The sequence below is a fragment of the Lissotriton helveticus genome, chromosome 4_1 (assembly GCF_964261635.1).
Source record: "Lissotriton helveticus chromosome 4_1, aLisHel1.1, whole genome shotgun sequence".
NCBI classification, from domain to species: domain Eukaryota; kingdom Metazoa; phylum Chordata; class Amphibia; order Caudata; family Salamandridae; genus Lissotriton; species Lissotriton helveticus.
The window spans coordinates 906,457-926,467 of record NC_136063.1 but is presented as its reverse complement, the minus strand read 5'-3'; positions in this window follow the sequence as shown (position 1 = coordinate 926,467).

Sequence of the window (20,011 nt, the reverse complement as noted above, 5' to 3'; positions counted from 1 at the left end):
AAGGGTATGCCAGATGAGGGTCCCATGTTCACTACGCCACTGGAGTCAGGCTATCCTGGCTGATGACGGCTGATAGCCAGAAACTGGTCCTAGAATGCTTGATTCCGGTGCAGGGAAGACAAGGCTTGGCAGTGTGGGCTGGACTGTTACCATGAGGCACAGGGCCAAGACTGATTTGCATATGGCCATGTTTGAACTGGGGTGGCATGGTGAGCAAAATAACGATGGATTAAACATTCCGTCCATCATCTTGTGTGTTTTGCTGTTCAGGATTGATAAGGCCTGCCATAGGGGTGACTAATGGGTTTTTATGTGGAGTGATTTAAGGTAGATATAGGTAACCTATATCTAAGTTAGGGGTGCATGCACCACCTTACCCAGGCTGCAGTAGCAGTCCTGTGGTGTCATTTTGGAAGGCTTCCCAGGGTGGCATAATACATGCTGCAACCCCTGGTAGGCTTCTGGGGTACCTATGCCCTTGTTACCTAAGGTACCATTTACTAGGGGCTCATAAGGGTATCCCAGTAACCAAACTGGAGTGTACCTTAAATACTTGGAATCAATTTAGAGAGAAAGCAGCTAGGCTGGGGGCCTGGATAGCAGGGCCCCATCCATATAAAAGTTGAAAAACAGTGAAACATCAGAAAAAGAGGGGGTAATCATAAGAGCCGATCCTACTCTCCTACAGTGGTCAAACCATGAAGCCAGCACGACCGCAAGCAGGTCCGATTGCCTTTTAACTTTCAGAGACAGCAACAGAATGTTGATCATTGCATTTCTTGGTCTCACTTTGATAAAGCTGTAAGCCCACTGGAGGGCAAAGGAATTTCATGAACTTTATAGAAATACCACACCCATTGCAGGGTACGAGGGCACATTTCTGAACCACAAGTTCCATAATGCTCTGCGACATGAACTTACTGGATGATAATAAATAACAATGACTTGATATTTTAATTGGTGGTTCAGTGCTGTTAGGCATTGTGTTTCAGTTGGCAGCTTGTGCCAAAGGGTTATATACAGTAGCCAAAAACACATTAGGCAAGAGAAGCCGTTATGTCAGAAACTACCATCTCTGTTTGTGTTTTCACTAACATTTTTGATGAGCAGTGAGGCTTCATCCTCTGGACAAATGTGTGAAATGAAATGTAACAGTGGTCCAACAGTGAAGCCAGCACCACTGCAAACGGGTCGAATTGCTTTTGAACTTTCAGAGAGAATAACAGGATGTTGTTAATGGCAATTATAGGTCTCGCTTTGACAGAGCTGAAACACCACTGTAGGGTAATGGAATTTCATGAACTTTCTGGCAATAAAATAACCACTGTAGGGTAAGAGGGCACACGTCTGAACCATCAGTTCTATAACTCACTGGATGTTAATAAATTTCAACGATTCATTATTTTAATTAGTGGTTCAGTGCTGTTATGAGTTGTGTTTCAGTTTGCAGTCTGTGATCAAGGTCTGTAATAGTTGAAAGGTGTCCTCTGGACAAGTGTCTATATATATCACGCTCAAATCCCAAAGGAAACATGATGCATTAAAGCCATGCAGGGTGGCTTTACCTATCCATGTAAATATGGGGCAGGAGGTTGTACCACAAAGTGATGAGCCAGTGGCGCAAGGGGCTTGTAAATAAGCCCCCTTTTTGTGATTAGCACACATTGCAACCTTCATAATGCCACTCTGTCAACTACTGCAGCAGATAAACATTTGACCATCTACAATGCAGTGCCTGTAAGAAAGTGCCCTTTTTTATGGTCACCCTCACACTTTTTCCCCAATGCTGATGGCATTGAAGTCATTGAAGTCATTGGAGCCTGCTTCCCTGGCCCCAGTGCCAGTGCTCTTGCCCAAACAAATTATGTAAGTAAATTGGTAACCACAATTGCAAGGACTTTATCCCTTTATAAGTCCCTGGTAAGTATGTGGTTTTCTGGTTGGCAGAAGTATGCACCCTATCCAAGCAGAAACCACAATCCTAGTCAAGGTAAGTCAGCACCCACCCTAAATTCTACTGATCTCACCCTCTGGTAGTCTGGAGCTGAGCAGTCAGGCTTAACTTAAAAGCAATGTGTAAAGTATTTGTGCAACACATCAAACGTTAAAACAGTGAAAACACCACACAAAAGATTTGAAACCAAGTTAGAAAAATAGCTCTTAATTTAACAAATGAAACAAGACAAAAATCCAATAAGTGAAAGTCACAATATTAACTTTGAAAGAATAAAAGTATAAATAGTGCCTATGGGGTTTATTGGTTGCACTGGACCAGAACAAAGTCAAAAGTTCAGGCTGGCCGAGATGGAGTTTGAGCTGGATACAAGACCGATTCAGAGCCCGCAGAGCAAATGTACCTTGACCTTGGTGGTAAATAGTGAGATGTGGGTGCAGCCTAGCGATGTGTCTGTGTCAATCCCGTAGTCGAGGTTATTCATGGATTTGGAACTGGTTCCCAGATGCGTTGGTTCCAAAGTCGGTGCAACGGGTTTTTCCACATTGTCAAAGGTGTGCGTTGATCGCCTCTCTGCAATGGAGGCGATGCCGTGGTTCAGATGCAGTGGTTTGTATGGCGATGCAGCTGTTCCAATTGTGATGTGCCAGTTCTGTTCCTGCAACAGCAGCGATGTGTCAATTCTGCTCTTGCAGCAGAGGAAGTGTCAGTTCTGTTGGAGCAAGAACTTCTGTCCACTTCCAATAAACCAGGCACATAAGCAGGATAGAAAACCTTGATGTCCCTGAGACATAAGAACAGGTGGCTACTCAGCTAGCCCTTAAAGTTACTCTGGGTTCTGGTTACAAAGGTCCAGTCAGACAAAATAGCAGGGCAGCATGGCAAGGCAGCAGTCATCCAGAGCAGCAGTCTAGCAGAGGGACAGTTCATAAGCACAGCAGTTCTTCTTCTTATCTCATTGGGTTCAGGTCCAGAAATGTACTGAGTTCCAGGAAATATACCCAGAAGTGCACAGAAGTCCTTTCTTCCTGCTCTAGTTCGAAACTCATAACAGTGGGGCATTTGTGTGTGGACAGGACATAGCCTATACAATAGAAGTTACCAAATGGCTAAGAGCAGGAAAATGCCTAATTTTCTAAAGGTGGCTTTTTTATAATAGAAACCACAAATCCAATTTTACAATAACAGAGGATTTATCATTACCATTCCATAAGTATTAAACACGGTAACTCTACCTTTTTTCATTACGAACTAAAGCTTATTAAATGTAATAAGGAATCCCCAATGTTAACCTATGAGATGGGTTGGCCTCTCAGTAGTGCAAAATTAGTTTGGGAGTTTTTCACTATTAGGACATGGAAAACTTAAAATGGGCTACCTGGGTCCAACCTTAGTGATGACATATGTAATAGAAGGGGAGTGTTAGGCCTGACAAGAGGTTTAACTTGCCAAGTCGACATGGCCGTTTAGAAGATCACACACAGGCTCTTTAGTGGCAGGTCTAAGACATGGTTAAGGGGCTACTTATGTGGGTGGCACATTCAGTGCTGCCGGTCCACAAGTAGCATTTAATTTACAAGCTCTGGTCATAGGTTGTGCACTTTATTAGGGATTAATAAGTACATAAAATATTCCAATTGGGTATGAACCTATGTTTTCAGGTTTAGAGGTGAGAGCATGTGCACTTTAGAACTAGTTAGCAGTGTTCAGGTGCTCATATTCCCAAAGCCAACAAAAACGAGGTGAGAAAAAGAGGAGGAAAGCAAAAAGCTTCGGGTGTTCCTTTAAAAGAGGGCCATTTTCCAACATTTACTATTTTTTAATATTAGCAAAACTACAATTTAATAGTAATTCCACAGACGTGGAGACTCTGCATTTGGAGCAGAGATCTCCGCATATAATAAACTCCTAAAGTTAACCGTGGTGGCTCCTCCTCTAAGGAAGTGGAGCGTTGCCCCACTGCCTGCAGCACTGCTAAAAAAGGAAAAATAAAAGGACAATAATGAAATGGAATTATCATTTTATTTTTCCATGATCAAGCAGCTTTGTGGGTGTGGCAGGGCTGCCCTGCTGAATGAGCTAGTGAGCATGAATGTTTGGCCGGCATTCTTGAGCCAGCCAAACACTCATGGGCACTTTGCATGTTCTCCATCTAGGCTACATTACAGCCTAGGTGGAGAACATGCCCAGGTTCCCATTCCCTGACTGAGTGCCGAACCACAGTGCTCAGACCAATCACAATGCTGCATTGCAGCTTTGTGATTGGCCAAGGGAGCCTTGGTGGGTGCTTCCTCATCCTGCCTCCTGTTAAGCAGACGGAAGGTAGAGAGGACGCATAGGCCCAAGGAGAGGCAGCGGCCAGCCCTTCAGGTGTTTTTTTTGTTTTTCTAACCCCCACTCCCCGACCCACTAATGCCATTGGGAAGTAGCCACCTATTAAATTGCAGTTTTGTGAATACTTCAAAAGAGTAAACTTACAGAAAGTGTACGTTTACCTTTGTGAAACAGGACCTCAGATTCTAGACTTGCTTTTATAAGCAATAATTCAGGCTGAGAAATTGCTCAGTTATGATAAGGTATGTGTGCTGCAGACCTTTCCAGGAAAATTCTTGTCAAACAATGCCTTCAGGACATATTTTGATTTTGGTGGGCAGGGATCTGTGACATAGTAGCGTGTCTGCAAAACAGACTGTCCCCCCATGCTATTTAGAGTCCGGAGGACCATCATGTTTCCAACTGAGGTGCCCCCGTTGGCTCTGCCATCAGAAACCCAACACTGATGGCCCATCGGAATTACAGCCCTCAATGTAAGTACTTCAGAGTAACTGCAATATTAAAGGTGAATGGTTGGTTGTATTTTTATTCCTGTTTGGGACTGCAAAGTAAAGCCAGGCACTCCAAAACAAAAAAGAAAAAAACCCCACTCAAGGTGTGTGGGGAATTCATTTTTTTCCAAAAACAAACCCACTTTGGAAGTTTGTTTATAGAAAACATAAAAGCTTGGTGAGCGGTTACCATGTTTTAACTGGTTGCTCACCAATCTTTCATTGCCTTCAGAGGAGATGCCATGACCACGGCACTACTGAAGGCACAGAGATTTCCACTTGGCTAGTAGAGATCTCTTAATATGGCAAGCAGTGGTAAAGGGTTAAGTTAAGGAAGAAAATAACCAGAGTGAGGAAGGGATTCCATCTTGACTAATGTCAAAAGATTGTTATTCAATATGCTGCAAATTTATATCACTTATCATAACTATTTTCATTTCTACTATATACAAATTAACAAAGCCCCTTAAAATTATAGTATGGGTGTAGGACATTACAATCCCTTGTGTGATGTCCTCCCATTTGTTAGCCCTATTTGTTTTGCTGGCTTTAAAGCTCCTATGTACTTTACCACTGCTCATCAAGGATAAAGTGTTGGTGTTTCCCCATTAAACATGGATAGACTGTCTTATTACTGATTGATGTATATACCTTGCATGTAGGTTTCTAGTATATAGTGTAACAAGTTGAGGTTACGTAGTTTTCAGCCTCGCTTCGCTACAGCTGCCATTTTGCGTTTAGTCGCCATTTTATGTTGCCTCACTCAGGCAGCACGGCTAACACGGAGAAAATTGTCTTTTCTGCCACTTTCAGCTGTTCGATGTTTTTCTCGTCAAGGAGCAACCTTTGTCCTTGTGTACGATACTGATGTCAGGTTCCGGTTGAGTTCGCAAAGCCATGTCTAGACTGATTAATCCATGACTTACTCCACTGTTTGGGTCCCACCATTCTTCTCTATCTTATCTTATTTAACTGGCCTTCGCTATTCTCTCCGTGTGTTCTCTTGTTACATAGCCCTTCTTTTGAAGCATTCTACACATGTTTTGCCACCTGCCAATTGAATTACGGGCACTAGTGTTGATTAACCTGATGGGAGGAGAGCACACGGGGTCTGAAAGGAGGGTGTGTTTTAGACATCTGATAGCTTGTTTTCAAACTATTCCTATTTGTCAGTTTTGTGTATATTGGGAGTTGTCATTGTAAACTTGTGTGGTATAATAGACTGTGCACCACAGATTGAAGTGGCAGTCTCTTGAGAACCTACCTGTGTGGTACTTCTTAGATAACTGTGCTTAGCTGCAGCTAATAAAACTACTTTTCTACGCCAACCAGAGTGTCCTGTGTTTCTGTCGGTCGAGGCAAGTGAACTCGGAGATCTTAGGCGTGCCCTGCGCCGCTCGGCCCATAAGGCCGGGTTCTCCAATTGGCGGCCCAACATGTGGGCGACTTCAGCGATAGTAGTTTTTGCCTGAGAGTCGTGAGGAGCTTCGCAAGAAAATTCCGGAGGATTTCGCGAACCACGTGAGTTACCCCTGCATGTCGAAGTGGACCGAAGGTCTTTTGAAGCGTGGCTACTCCTTCCCGAAGGCTGCTGACGACTGCTGCCCTGACTGTCGCCCTGCCTTGGCCCTTTGGTGATGATTGGTATCGCGAGACGATAGACGGACATCTGTTGGCGTGAGAAAAGCATTTAGTTAAGTATTTGTGGGTAGCGCCCACTCTCTTTGTTTTTGTATTTTGTTATTCGATTAGCGCGCTAACCGAAGCCAAGGGGTAAGTACGTTTGTGCTGTGACTCTATTGTCTAAGAATCCCTTGACGTTTGTAAGGACAAAATGCCTGGTTTTAGTAAGTTTAAGAAATTTTGTTGTTGTGGTTGTTTTGCGGATTCCTGATTGGACGATTCCTGTCCAATTCCTCCAGTTGGAACTCCTACTTACGAACTTTACTCAAAGCACGGTATGGGTCCTATAGTTTCTAATGAAATGTGGACCCGTTACACTAAAAAGGACGGTGTTTTGCAATGGCCACAAAATGGGTCCTTTGAGCCAGATATATTAGATAATTTGGAAGCGATTTTATTCAAGAGAAAAGCCCGGCCGGCAATGTTTGACTCCTTTCGCCTATGGCGCAAGGAAGTCAAACAGAAAGAAATTAAGCAAATGAAGAAAGATAAGAAAGAACAGAGTATGTCGATTCTACAGGCTGCCCAACAATTTAAAAATGACGAAGCTGATCAAGCGATTGAGGTTTCGGAAAGACAACATCACATGGCAATAGATAGATGTTATCCTGTATTGCCTACGGTATCAAAGAGTAAAACTCCTGATGATGATCCCTTTATGTTCCATTTGTTGACATTACCTCCGCCTTATGTGTTAGGAGCTAATGCACCGCCATTACAGCCCGCTGCCAATGCAGCTGCTGTACTTTCTGCACAGTTGCCTGTCCCTGTGATTCCGCCTCAACCCCCTCTGCCCGCAATATCGTTACCCCAATCTCCTGTGCCACAGCCTTCTCCATCTGTCGTTTCTTTTGCTACAGATTCCTCTTCTGTCTTACAGAATACTTTGTCCCCCGTTTTAGTGTCAGATTCCCCTGCAGCTCTACGGCGTTTAGTCGACACTGTCTCAGGTCTTTTGTCACCTTTTCTTGGACCTCTTTTCTTCTCTCCTGCCTCGTCTAGGAGGCAATCTCGTAGTCAATTTCCAGATTTGGAAGAACGGACTAAATTAGATTCCCTTGCCTATAATTGGATTATGAGTCGTGTACAGTATAATGCACGTGATATTTTAGATACTTTCCTTCAATGGAACGCGCCCACACAGAGATATGTATTTGATGTCATGTGTAATACTCTGATTAAGGAATGGGGAGACGTAGATTTAGACTCGCCTCCTCAGGATTTATTTGACCTACAGGATCAATTTGATAAGGGACTTATTGTGGGTCCTGCTGTAGAGCATGCTGTTCAGAAACTTGTTGCTTTTCGATCTACACTTTTCTCTCAAAATTCTCTTGAGCCTGATCCCACGGTTCGTCGTAAAACGGCACAATACCCAACGCGAGAAGGTCCTCCGATATGGAGAGATGCCGTTCCACAAGCAGGTATCGTTCCTGGTGTTCCTGCTCATTTTCAGCGTATATGGGTACACGATCCTTGGAAAAGGTCAGAAGTATTGGCACTCAAACAGTCTTTACCGGACCCTCGTAAGAATCCTGCGGGATATTATAAAGAGCTGTCTCAGACTGTCGACGCTTGTATTATGAATTTGGCAGATATTGACTTACTCATGGGGAATGTAGTCCCACAAGCAATATGGGCTAAATGTAAATGTAAAATGTAAAGGAATTTATATAGCGCAAATCACCAAGCGGTTTCTAAGCGCTTGCTTAGGGAACCCATCCTGGTATTCCCCTGTGAGATAACCCCGGCAGGGTATCCGCAGGTGAAAGCCAGGCATCCCGCCGCGAGGGGCCGTTGTGGAGATTAAGCAAGCTATTGCCCAGAGTCGCAGAGTGTGAACCCGTGAATCGAGTAGGCACCAGAGCAAGAATTGTCGAGTCCATGGACATTTTAGGACTCAAGTACCCGCAGAGCCGGGAATTGAACCCTGGTCCCGGGCTGACCTCTGCTTCCAGGTCTGCCTCCTCTAACCAGTGAGCCACACTTCTCCACAGGATCATGCGGTAGCTCTAGGTGGTGATTGGGCTGCCATTACAGCTGCGGATGCAGGTCAAGTAGGTGGGGCCAAACCGGATGCCCTGATCACAGAATTGCCTGGAAAAATAATAGATTTGATGAAAACTTTAATGCCTGCGATGCGTGTTAATTGGGATAAGTTAGCGGCGTGTAAGCAAAAGACGGATGAAAGTGTCTCCGACTTCTTTACTCGGTTTGAGGAGACTTTCATCGACCATAGTGGTCAAGACATGAGTACTGAAGGTGGACAAATTTGTTTTTAATTTACTTCCAGAATCATCGATAAAATTAAAACAATCAGAGAGTTCTTGGGCTGTCTCTTCCACTGCTCAGATATTGGCTACTGCTCAATATTATGAGAATAGGGATAAGGAGGACAAGGAGAAAGCGGAGAAAAAGACTAAAGACTTGAAAACAAAAGTCCTTCTGCAACAGGCTTATCCCCCTCGTTCTGCTCAGCCCTCATTTTCACAGCCCCCGCAGTTTCAGAGGTTGTTGCAGAAGCCAGTCCCCTCAGTTCCACGAGCTCCATTGGGCCCCAACCAGTGTGCTTATTGTAAAGAAGATGGTCATTTTAAGAACACTTGTCCAATTTTATTGCAACGGTATGGTGGATCATTGGCGCCACGGGGTCGTGGTGATTCTCGATCCATATCCAGAGGAAGGGGTCGTGGTGCGCCACCTCAGGAACGACGTCCCTCTCCCTCTCAAGACTCTACAAATTATTTTGATCAGCAGAATTCTCAATCTGCACAATACTACAATGATGACTATTGTTTCGATAATGGGGACGTTGCTTTCCATACTAGCTAGGACAGCCATAGGCAAACTAAGGGAGTCATATCAGTTCCAGTAGATCAGGAAGGACCTTATGTTAATGTTATGGCATTAGGTGTTACAGAACCATTTCTCTTGGATACTGGTGCTATGAGAAGTTCTATAATGCATTCTAAACTCCCTGGGGCACCTTTGTCTGGCTTAACAAATGTTTCTGTAGGATTCTCTGGTGCCCCAGTTTCAAATCCTATCTCTTGTCCTTTGCCCATTTCTATTGGTCCCTACGATTCAGAAGCTCCACTCCTTTTAATGACGGGATGCGGAGAAAATTTGTTGGGTTTGGACCTACTGAAACGTTTACATGCTACACTGTATTGTTCAGCCTCTGGTGTGCACCTCACTTTAGGTGATAAGATTTCTCCAATGTATGTATCTAAAGAACAGCTACCACAAGAGTTGCGTTCATTTCCCGCTAAACTTTGGGCTGTGGGTCCAAATGATGTTGGCTTGTTGTAAATTCCAAAATATGTAATTACTGTTAAAGACAATGTTAAGATGCCACGTGTTCCACAATATAAAATATCCAGTGATGGTGAGAGAGATTTGTTGGCCATTGTTCATGATTTGGTTCAGAAGGGTGTGGTTGAAGAGACTAGAGGGAATGTTTGCAATAGTCCTGTTTTGCCTATTCTTAAACGTACTGATCCCTCTCAACCACCTGCGTATCGTTTTGTAATTGATCTTCGAGAGGTCAACAAAATTGTTGTCCCTCAATTCCCTGTTGTGCCAGATATCACAGCTTTGCTTACCATGATTCCTGCTTCAGCAGGTTGGTTCTCAGTGATCGATCTTAAAAATGCTTTCTTTAGCATTCCAATTGCCGATGAAAGTAGGGATCCTTTCGGCTACTCTCTCGGAGGCCGCAGCTTCCGGTTTAAGCGCGCCCCCCAAGGCTATTGTGAAAGTCCTTCAATATACAGTCAAGCTTTGAAGTCACAACTTGATACCTTTTCTTTGGCCTCAGGTGCCACTCTTATCCAATATGTGGATGATTTGTTGATCGCTGCAGATTCTGAAAATGTTTGTAAAGCAGCCACTGTATCGCTCTTACAGCATTTGTCTGATTAACATCATAAAGTATCGTCTTCCAAGTTATAATATTGCCGACAAGAGGTTACCTATTTAGGTCATCTCTTGTCGAAGGAGGGAAGGCGATTGACTCCAGAACGTATTCATGCAATTGCACGAATGCCTGTACCGTCCACACAAAGAGAAGTGCGTGCTTTCTTAGGCATTACCTCTTACTGTAGACAGTGGATTCCAAATGTTTCCCTTCTTGCTAAACCACTGTTGGCACTTACACTTAAAGACACGCCCCAGCCTCTGCCTTGGACTGATGAATGCCAAAAGAGTTTTTCTGATTTGCGTACTGCTTTGTGTTCTGCTCCTGTGTTGGGTACTCCAGATTACAGTAAACCTTTCACACTCTATGTGCATGAAAGGGAAGGTTGCGCATTATCAGTATTGGCGCAACGATTTGGCGACAAACAAAGGCCGTGTGCCTATTTTTCTGCAACATTAGATTCAGTAGCTAAGGCATTACCTAGTTGCCTTAGAGCAACAGCAGCAGCGGCAATTTCTATTCGTCAGTCCGCTGGACTAGTGCTGAATCATACTCTTAATGTTATGGTGCCACATGCAGTAGAGACTCTTCTTAATAGGACGAAAACTCAGCATTTAACGAGTGCTCGCTTGTCTGGATACGAGTTGACACTTCTGGCTAGTCACATACACATAAAAAGATGCAATGTCCTGAATCCAGCAATATTATTGCCTGCTTTGGATGCTAGCAATGTATAAGATCAGCATGATTGTTTTCTTCGCACTGAAGAAGAAACGAAGGGTCGAATAGACCTTAAGGACACACCACTTGTGGATCCGGATGGGATCCTATGGGTAGATGGGTCATGTTTCAAGCTCCCTAATGGTGAAACCACAGCTGCTTATGCAGTAACGACGTTGTATACAGTGGTAGAAACTGCATGCATTCCGCATAATTCAGCGCAAGCTACAGAATTGATTGCGTTGACAAGAGCATGTGTGTTGGCGAAAGAGAAGAGAGTGACTGTCTATACCGACAGCCAATATGCATTTGGCGTCGCCCATAGTTTTGGTCGTTTGTGGAGGGAAAGAGGATTCTTTACCTCCCACGGCACCAAGATACAGCATGGTCAGTTGGTAACTGACCTTCTCGAATCACTTGCCCTTCCTACTCAAATAGCGATTGTGAAGTGCAGCGCACACAAAAAGATTACTGATGAGGTGGGTCAAGGAAATGCGTTTGCAGATGAGATAGCGAAGGAAACAGCGAGGAATGTTGGAAGTCGCATGCATGTTGCAGGGCCTGCTAGATGGGTTGCAGAAGCTGGTATGTGTGAGGACACAGTGGTAAGTGTGAAAGCAATCCAGAAAGAAGCCACTGAGAAGGAATTAAGTACGTGGAGAGAAAGTACGGGAATGTTGGATAGTACGGGATGTTGGACGGAATTGTCAGAGCATCAACGATGGTTGATACCTGATGCGTATGTACTGCCTGTAGTCACTATGGCCCATGGACCAGCCCATATTAATGCACGGGGTATATGTAAGCTTTTAGCTCCAGTATAGCAGAATGCTGGTATTCCTAAATATGCAGAAAATGTGGTGAAACATTGCATTGTTTGTTTGATGCACAATCCAGGAAAGGGAACTCCAACTCCAGCAGGTCACTTTGCACCCCCTACGTACCCATTCGAGGTACTGCAAATAGACTACATCCATATGGAGCGTTTCAATAATCTCAAGTATATCCTGGTGGTGGTTTGTGCCTTTTCCAGATGGATAGAGGCCTACCCCCTAAAGGACAACACTGCTTTGTCCACTGCAAAAATACTCTTGAAAGAATTCTTCCCGAGGTTTGGTTTGCCGAGTATTGTCTGGAGTGACAATGGAAGTGAATTTGTAGGTGAAATTATGCAAAAGGTGTGTGTAGGTCTAGGCATTAGACAGAAATTCCATGCGGCAAACCATCCTCAGTCAGCAGGTTTGGTAGAGTGCTACAATGGCACTCTCAAACTTAAGCTAGCAAAGATTCTTTCTTTCTTGGCCTGATGCTTTGCCTTTGGCACTCCTTTCTACTAGAACAACTGTTCATCCTCGTTTGGGGCTTAGCCCATACGAGATTGTGTTCGGACGCCCAGCTAATGTCTGGGGAGTCCCCAGACCCAAAAAGTACTCAGATATCCCCTACCCACTGTTGGTTGACTATTTGCATGATCTCACCACTAAATTGCATGTTATTCGTCAACAGGTCCAAAACGCTTTACCAGAGGCCTCTTCTGATCCCGGACACACCATCCAGCCTGGGGATTGGGTGTGCCTGAAAAATTTCCAGAGAAAAAAGAACCTGGAACCTCGCTGGGGGCCTCCAAGACAAGTTCTGCTTACAACTCGTACAGCTGTCAAGGTCCTGGGGAAAAAAGATTGGATCCACGGTGTGCACTGCAAAAGGGTACCATTGCCTTTGCCGTATGACCAGTGGGTCCGAGAAGGTATTGGTGACAGTGAGTTTGAACAGGTACCCAGTTTCGTGCCGTTGAGCAGTGCACACCTGGATTGGACTAGCTCGGAGAAAGAGGATGATGATGTTCTACAGGAAGCTGTACCCGTTCATCTGAAACTCGAAACAACAGATCCCGAACATTTATTCCAAGTCCAGACAACCCTTGGAAAGAGACGATACAATTTGAGGAAAAGATCCCCTAAGGACAATCAGTTTTGACTTTCACTTTTTTTAAACTCTATTAATAAAGATACATTTTTACTTCCCTTATCCATCAAGTTGCAGGGTCACGGTAGGAGTCTTGAGCTGTGACCTGAATAGTGACTAGGTCAACAGGACTTGCAGTGTCATAGGACGGCTAACAATCACAGCCAAGTGATTAAGGAAGATTATCGTGAGTGACGCCTTTAGAGTAATGGATAGCGCAGGGAAAGGAAGTGATATTAAGATGTTGAAGAGAGCTCATTATAAGAAATTATTATTTGGTCGTTGTGGCATAGCCCTATGTGTTCTAGTAGGTTTAAGTAGTTTATTAGCATGCATGGGATGGATTATTCATGTCCTGCAGTCAGTGCCTGTTTCTGTTTCTGTCCCTCTAACTCCCTCTACTACTGTTTCACCGCATAAGTTTTACTCACTCCCAGATCACGAGCAAATGAGAAGAATGGAATATATTAACAATTCGTTTATTCAACTGTTACACCAGCACCAATTGATAGTAAATGTTACTGATTGTTGGGTATGTGGTCTCATACCACATAATACACAAAGAGGAATGCCGTATCTGGTCCTCCCCTTCTCATATGAAGGTTCTGCTTGGGCCTATCTGGCTATGTTTTCCAATGCATACCAGAATTTACTTCAATACCCTTCTGGTGGATCCTATAATGGTGGAGTGGATTTCAGTCATAGTTCTTTGATAAAGGGCATTGTAACTATGGCCAAGATTGCTGATATCATCAAGATTCCCAAAGATGAAAAGAGAACGTATGATGGGTGGAATATCACCCGCAATACTCTTAGCCTTACTGACAAGCTCAAGCAACAGAGTTCTGCACCGATTTGGGTACTACCCCAAAGAGGTCGTTTGTGCTTGCAAATAAACGGCCAGAATACCAAACCTAAGCAAGAGAGAAGCAACTGTTCCCACACTTATGTCTATACTCCTTCTACACCCGCACCATTAGTGGCTTCACAAGGTACATATTTCATCTGTCATGATAAAGCTTATACATGGCTTCCCACACACTTCTCGGGAACATGTTATGTAGCTTTTCTCCTCCCTCCTACATACACCGCTCCCGCTGATTATCATAGGAAGAGAGTTACTAGAGGAGTGGTAGATTCTGAAGATACAGCAGGGCAAGAAGGAGGGGATTTTCTGAAAGGGTTTCTTCCCTTTTGGGGTCCGATGGCCAATAGCAAAAATATCCGACAGTTGATCCGTGTGGTTGATGCCACAATCAATGTAACTTCTGGAGCTCTGAAAAATTTGACTGCTGAGCTTCAGGCGGATCGACTTATGACCTTACAGAATAGAATGGTTTTAGACATAATGCTTGCAGATAAAGGAGGAGTTTGCAAATTGATTGGGTCCAGTTGTTGCATTTATATTCCTGACAACGCCCCTACAGTATACCAAGCCATCTCTAAGCTACATGTCATCTCTGAGTCTATCCACCAAGATACTGGAGATTGGTCTGTGATGGGATGGTTTTGGGGACTACTGTCCACTTGGGGATGGAAAGTGCTAGCTTTCCTTGGACTGATTCTAGCACTCGTCTTTTCTTGTTGTCTTTGTCTACAGTGTGGTCCAGCTATTTGTGGACTCTGTGCCACAATCTGTGTCTCCAAACCAGTAGCACAACAGACAGAACACATTAAGATGATGGTTCAGCAACATCTTAGTGACCTCATGACCATTGATATCGACTCAGATTGAAATAGGTTCCTTTTGTGCCTTGCCTGAGTATGGCAAAAGGAGGGTCTAAGGTTACGTAGTTTTCAGCCTCGCTTCGCTACAGCTGCCATTTTGCGTTTAGTCGCCATTTTATGTTGCCTCACTCAGGCAGCACTGCTAACGCGGAGAAAATGGTCTTTTCTGCCACTTTCAGCTGTTCAATGTTTTTCTCGTCAAGGACCAACCTTTGTCCTTGTGTACGATACTGATTTCAGGGTCCGGCCGAGTTCGCAAAGCCATGTCTAGACTGATTAATCCATGACTTACTCCACTGTTTGGGTCCCACCATTCTTCTCTACATTATCTTATTTAACTGGCCTTTGCTATTCTCTCCGTGTGTTCTCTTGTTACATAGCCCTTCTTTTGAAGCATTCTACACATGTTTTGCCACCTGCAAATTGAATTACGGGCACTAGTGTTGATTAACCTGATGGGAGGAGAGCACACGGGGTCTGAAAGGAGGGTGTGTTTTAGACATCTGATAGCTTGTTTTCGAACTATTCCTATTTGTCAGTTTTGTGTATATTGGGAGTTGTCATTGTACCTACCTGTGTGGTACTTCTTAGATAACTGTGCTTAGCTGCAGCTAATAAAACTACTTTTCTACGCCAACCAGAGTGTCCTGTGTCTCTGTCGGTCGAGGCAGGTGAACTCGGAGATCTTAGGCGTACCCTGCGCCGCTCGGCCCATAAGGCCGGGTTCTCCAAAGTGCACCCAAGGCATGGAAGTTAAATGCTACCTGTGGACCGAAACACCAGTTGTGCCCTCCCCTATAGTGGCAGCGCAAACATAACTTCAAGCTTATCCTGTGTAGCCTGACTGCTGCTGTGTAGAATCAGGAGTGTGAGCTGTCATTATAACCAGTATTGATAAGAGAAATTCTTCTGTTTAATATTAATAAGTCACCCCAGTGTAGCCTTTATAGCCCACAAGGCAGGGTCCATGGAATTTAAAAGTAGAGGACAGGTTTAAATTTAAAGTTAACATTTTCTTACAGTGGCTAGCGCCCAAAGCTATTCTCACTGTAAGAAGGCTCCAGCTGAGAAATACTAAGAAGCAATATTAAATGGTAGTTTTCTTATCTGTGATTAGAGGCCAGCTATGAAAATGAATACCCAACTTTTACAATATTTATTAAACACCCAATTTAATGGTTAAATCAATTTTTAATAAATATTAAGGGAAATTAACTTCTAGAATGCTACCTTTTCTCTGCCCGAAGCTCCAGGAGGCCAATGTCCATATTTACTAAAGACATGTTATGTCTTTGAAAACCAATGCAAGTTCTTACGTAATTGTTACTAAGAAACACATCGGACAATTTGAGCCACCTTGTGCGACTTTGCAAACACATGTAATCCAACACAGCGGCATGCACTGAATCACATTATAATTCTTTGTGGTATGTATTTCATGTGTGAGCATGGTTGTTAATATGCATCCACCCATGGAATCTGAAACAATCTCAGATTTACTACAATCAGTGAACCTGGGATTGCACCAAAATAGTGCACCTATTGTGGCTGGTATAACAAGGATTGCTTTTTGTGAAGGAAGGTATCGCTTCTGACACAAGAACAGTCCTACCTATAAAGCAGAGATCCTTGCATCATGGTGTAAGGGAATCTACCTTAGCACTAGGCAGCACACAGTGCACTAGTGCAAGGAATGAAAAGATGTGCACTGAATCTTAGTACATATGGCACATTTGCTTCTATTTTAGGCAACACAGCTCTGCAAGTTCTCTTACTTCGTAGCGTTGCATGAAACTTTAGTAAATTACCCCCATAATGCCCATTAACGTTTCATCAGTGGCCCAGCCAGTGTTTAAACTTGATGAGGTGTGAAAACTGCTCTCAAAGTAGAGGCAATGGTTTGGGTGTAGATTTGTGTTTTTCTCTTCCTCTGGCAGGAAGGCGAGAGGGGTGAGTGTAGTAACATAATTTACTTCATTGGACTCTTCCCTGTCATGAGTAAATGTTATGTGGCACCTGGAACGGACCCGGCTTTTGTCCTTCTATATAGCCTGACACAAAACCATTGGAAGGCAAGCTACCTCTGGAATGGATTTGGAGAGACCAGAGAGGAAGGGATTGCTTATTACTTTAGCCACACTTTTGGGCAAGCACACAGGCTTTTCAAAGGGCAAAAGGGTTTCCGCATCTTGGATTGTGAGAGTGAGGGGCACTCTGGGAAGTTTTGCAATACGGTTAACAGGAACTGCTGCAAGGATCGATTGGGTTGTCCCTAGGAACTTTTACCCCATTGGTTAGGGAGGATATATAAGTCACTCACACCCACTAAAAATATGTCACCTTCAGCCGTCTACTTCATAATACTTCCTGGAGCTATTGAAGAACAGACGAGGACTGGGCCTGCAGTCGTGACCTGAAGGGAACCCTGAAGGTTGGACATGCTCCCCCTTGACCCCCAATAAAGAAATTGACTTCAAGGGTGAGTTGGCTGACCTCCTGTGTAGTTAAATGACCACAACACGCTGCAAAAGGCCTTTTCACTGATGTTCCTAGCTGCTGCCAGTACCAATCAGACCCTGCTGGTGGACTCTGTTGCCTTGAGTCATAGCCTCTAAGTGTTTCCCTGAGGTCTTGGGAGTCTTGAGTGTGAACCACCCCAGCCTATCTTCCCAAGTTGTGACCTCTCCAGGCTCAGCAATCGTGTTTCTCCCACTTGGAGCTTCTACACAGCAAAACGTCTGATTAAAAGGACCATCAACAAGAGTTTTATGGCCTCATGAAACCTATGATCAGATGCAGCCTGGCTCTTTGTCCTGCTGGAGGATTCCAAGATTAAGATTGAAGGTAAAAATCTTGACCAGACGAAGGTGGAAAAAGTATTCAACTTGAGGACTTCCTGGGGTGCGACATTTAAACTTTTCCTGCTCTGAATTTTCCACCAAATGCAAAAACTTGAGTGGAACCATGTCCAATGCCTATCGGACTTCAAGAGGACTTCGTCAGATAAAGAAATGAAATGAAATGAAAAATACATTTGAATAGCGCATGGCTACCCGAAGGCATCCCAGCTCTGGTAGCAGCAGATATTAGGAGTCCAGCCAGCTAAGGGAAAAGCCAGGTCTTTAACAGTCTGCGGAAGGCCAGGTGATTGGTTTCCTTTCGTAAGTGAAGTGGAAGGGAGTTCCAGAGCTTGGCTGCATTATATAAAACTAGCCAACCACTGCTGACTCGCTTAAGAATTTTGACTTCCATATCCTTGACTAAGTCCCATGGTAAAACTTACGACTGGGTTGAATATGATTGGTACACCCAATCTGCTCTCCAGGTAGGTCTGAAATCACGCCTAGGTCCTTGTCTACTGCAATCCTTCAATTTCATTTGGAGCTTCGTGCTTTTTAACACTATTTTCTCTTGGATTTGTGTTGCATTAGCATGACTTTATTTATTATAATGTACTCTACTTTTCAAATTTAGAATTTTCATTGCTTGGTGTTTTGACTTTTTCACTATTTTGGTACTGCATTTATACTTTGCACCATGAACTATGTTAAGTCTGACTACACTTTGCCATACCTACCAAGGGGCTTAGCTCAAAGTTGATTTAGTGGCTTTGATGGTTCACCCTGGCTAAGCTTGTGATTTTTCCTTGAGGTGGGCAATCACCTATCCCAAACAATAATCCCATTTCTCACAGTGGGGTTCTTGTGCATGCTTCCTTGGGAGGAAAGTGTTCCAACAACCCACAAACAAGTAAAATGTGTTTTTGACTGTCTCTGGCAGGATTATTGCTGTTTTACCCGATACACTTATTCCCCAGCTAACTTGTGACAGATGTGTGGGTTAAGGAAGATCTTTTTGGCTGCATTTAAAGATGGACCTGTAAAAAAGTATCAAAAACTAACATACGGAAGCCATACAAGATACTGGTGGGTGGCTGGTTTGGGTTGAAAATGCGTCGGTGATACATTTCCTAACCACACATTTGAGGCTATGTCTCAAGAATGAGGACAACATCCCAGTGTCAACCAACCTCATTGCTATAATTTTTCACAAAAGAGCTCCGGTCTTAAAAAAGAAACATCATCAAAAGGTAATTTCACTATAACCATGTTATCTGAAAATTCCCCACTAATATCTACCTTCACCCAACCTATACCAGGCCTCATCTTTACCACCATCTCTGTGACCAGCCTTCCTCCTCAGTCTGCTCCCACTTGCTCCTCACCACACTGTAATGCTCTCCAGTTTCCTGTGCAGCCCTCTGTTATTTTGTGGTGAGATTTGCTTTACAAAGATGCAGATACTTTGGTGACATTTCTTACCAGGAAGTGAGATCTCATAATACTGATTGTTTTCTACCTGTGCAGCGCACTCCTGCAGACTTTGTGGCATCGCAGTGTAGGGGTTTCTTGTCAGTGTAGGGACACTCTGAGAGCCTGTGTTCACCTCCTTTGCACTGTACCTCTGAAATCAGTACTGCCTCATATCTGTTTTCAGGAAAGGAATATCCTGCTGTTGCTGAAACTGGAGCCCCACATCCTAGCTCTCTGCAGACCACAGCAGCATCATTAATGTCCCACAGGTGGTTACACACTCTTCCCCATTCATTGATTTTAATCCGCACAAATCCAACACAGGGATCCATGGAATGCGTCAGTATAACCGGTATGTTGGGAACTGCGTCAACAGAAGAAATGCAAATCGTTACATTTTAGAAACCCTGTCACTGCCTGGATATTTACAAACCCTGTGCCAGTGTTTGCTAACATATCAGCATTAGAATTTTCCAAGCATGGGTGCACACATTACACTCATAAAACCGAGTCCTTTTTCATTACATTCAGTGATGCCTGTTGGTGTGTAAACCCCTCATCAATATCTCTTTGACCCAAATCAGCTTTTGCCTGGATCCTCAGAGGGTGTTTGCAGGGGCGGCTCTAGGCTCATGGTGGCCCTGGGCAGGGAGCGTAGGTAGGGGGCCCTGGAAGATGGGGCCCGGGCGCGGCAGAGCGGGGAGGCCAGTGAAGAGGGGGGTTTGGGTGTTTGGAAGCGGAACAGAGTTGGAGGCCACCAAAACCCTGCTGCCAGAGGCCGCCACGCAAATATCCATCCTCAGAGGATTATTATATTAACAATATATATTGGGGTGGCGGCCCCTGGGGTATGGTGGCCCTGTGCAGGTGCATAGCTTGCACATGCCTAAGGCCGCCCCTGGAG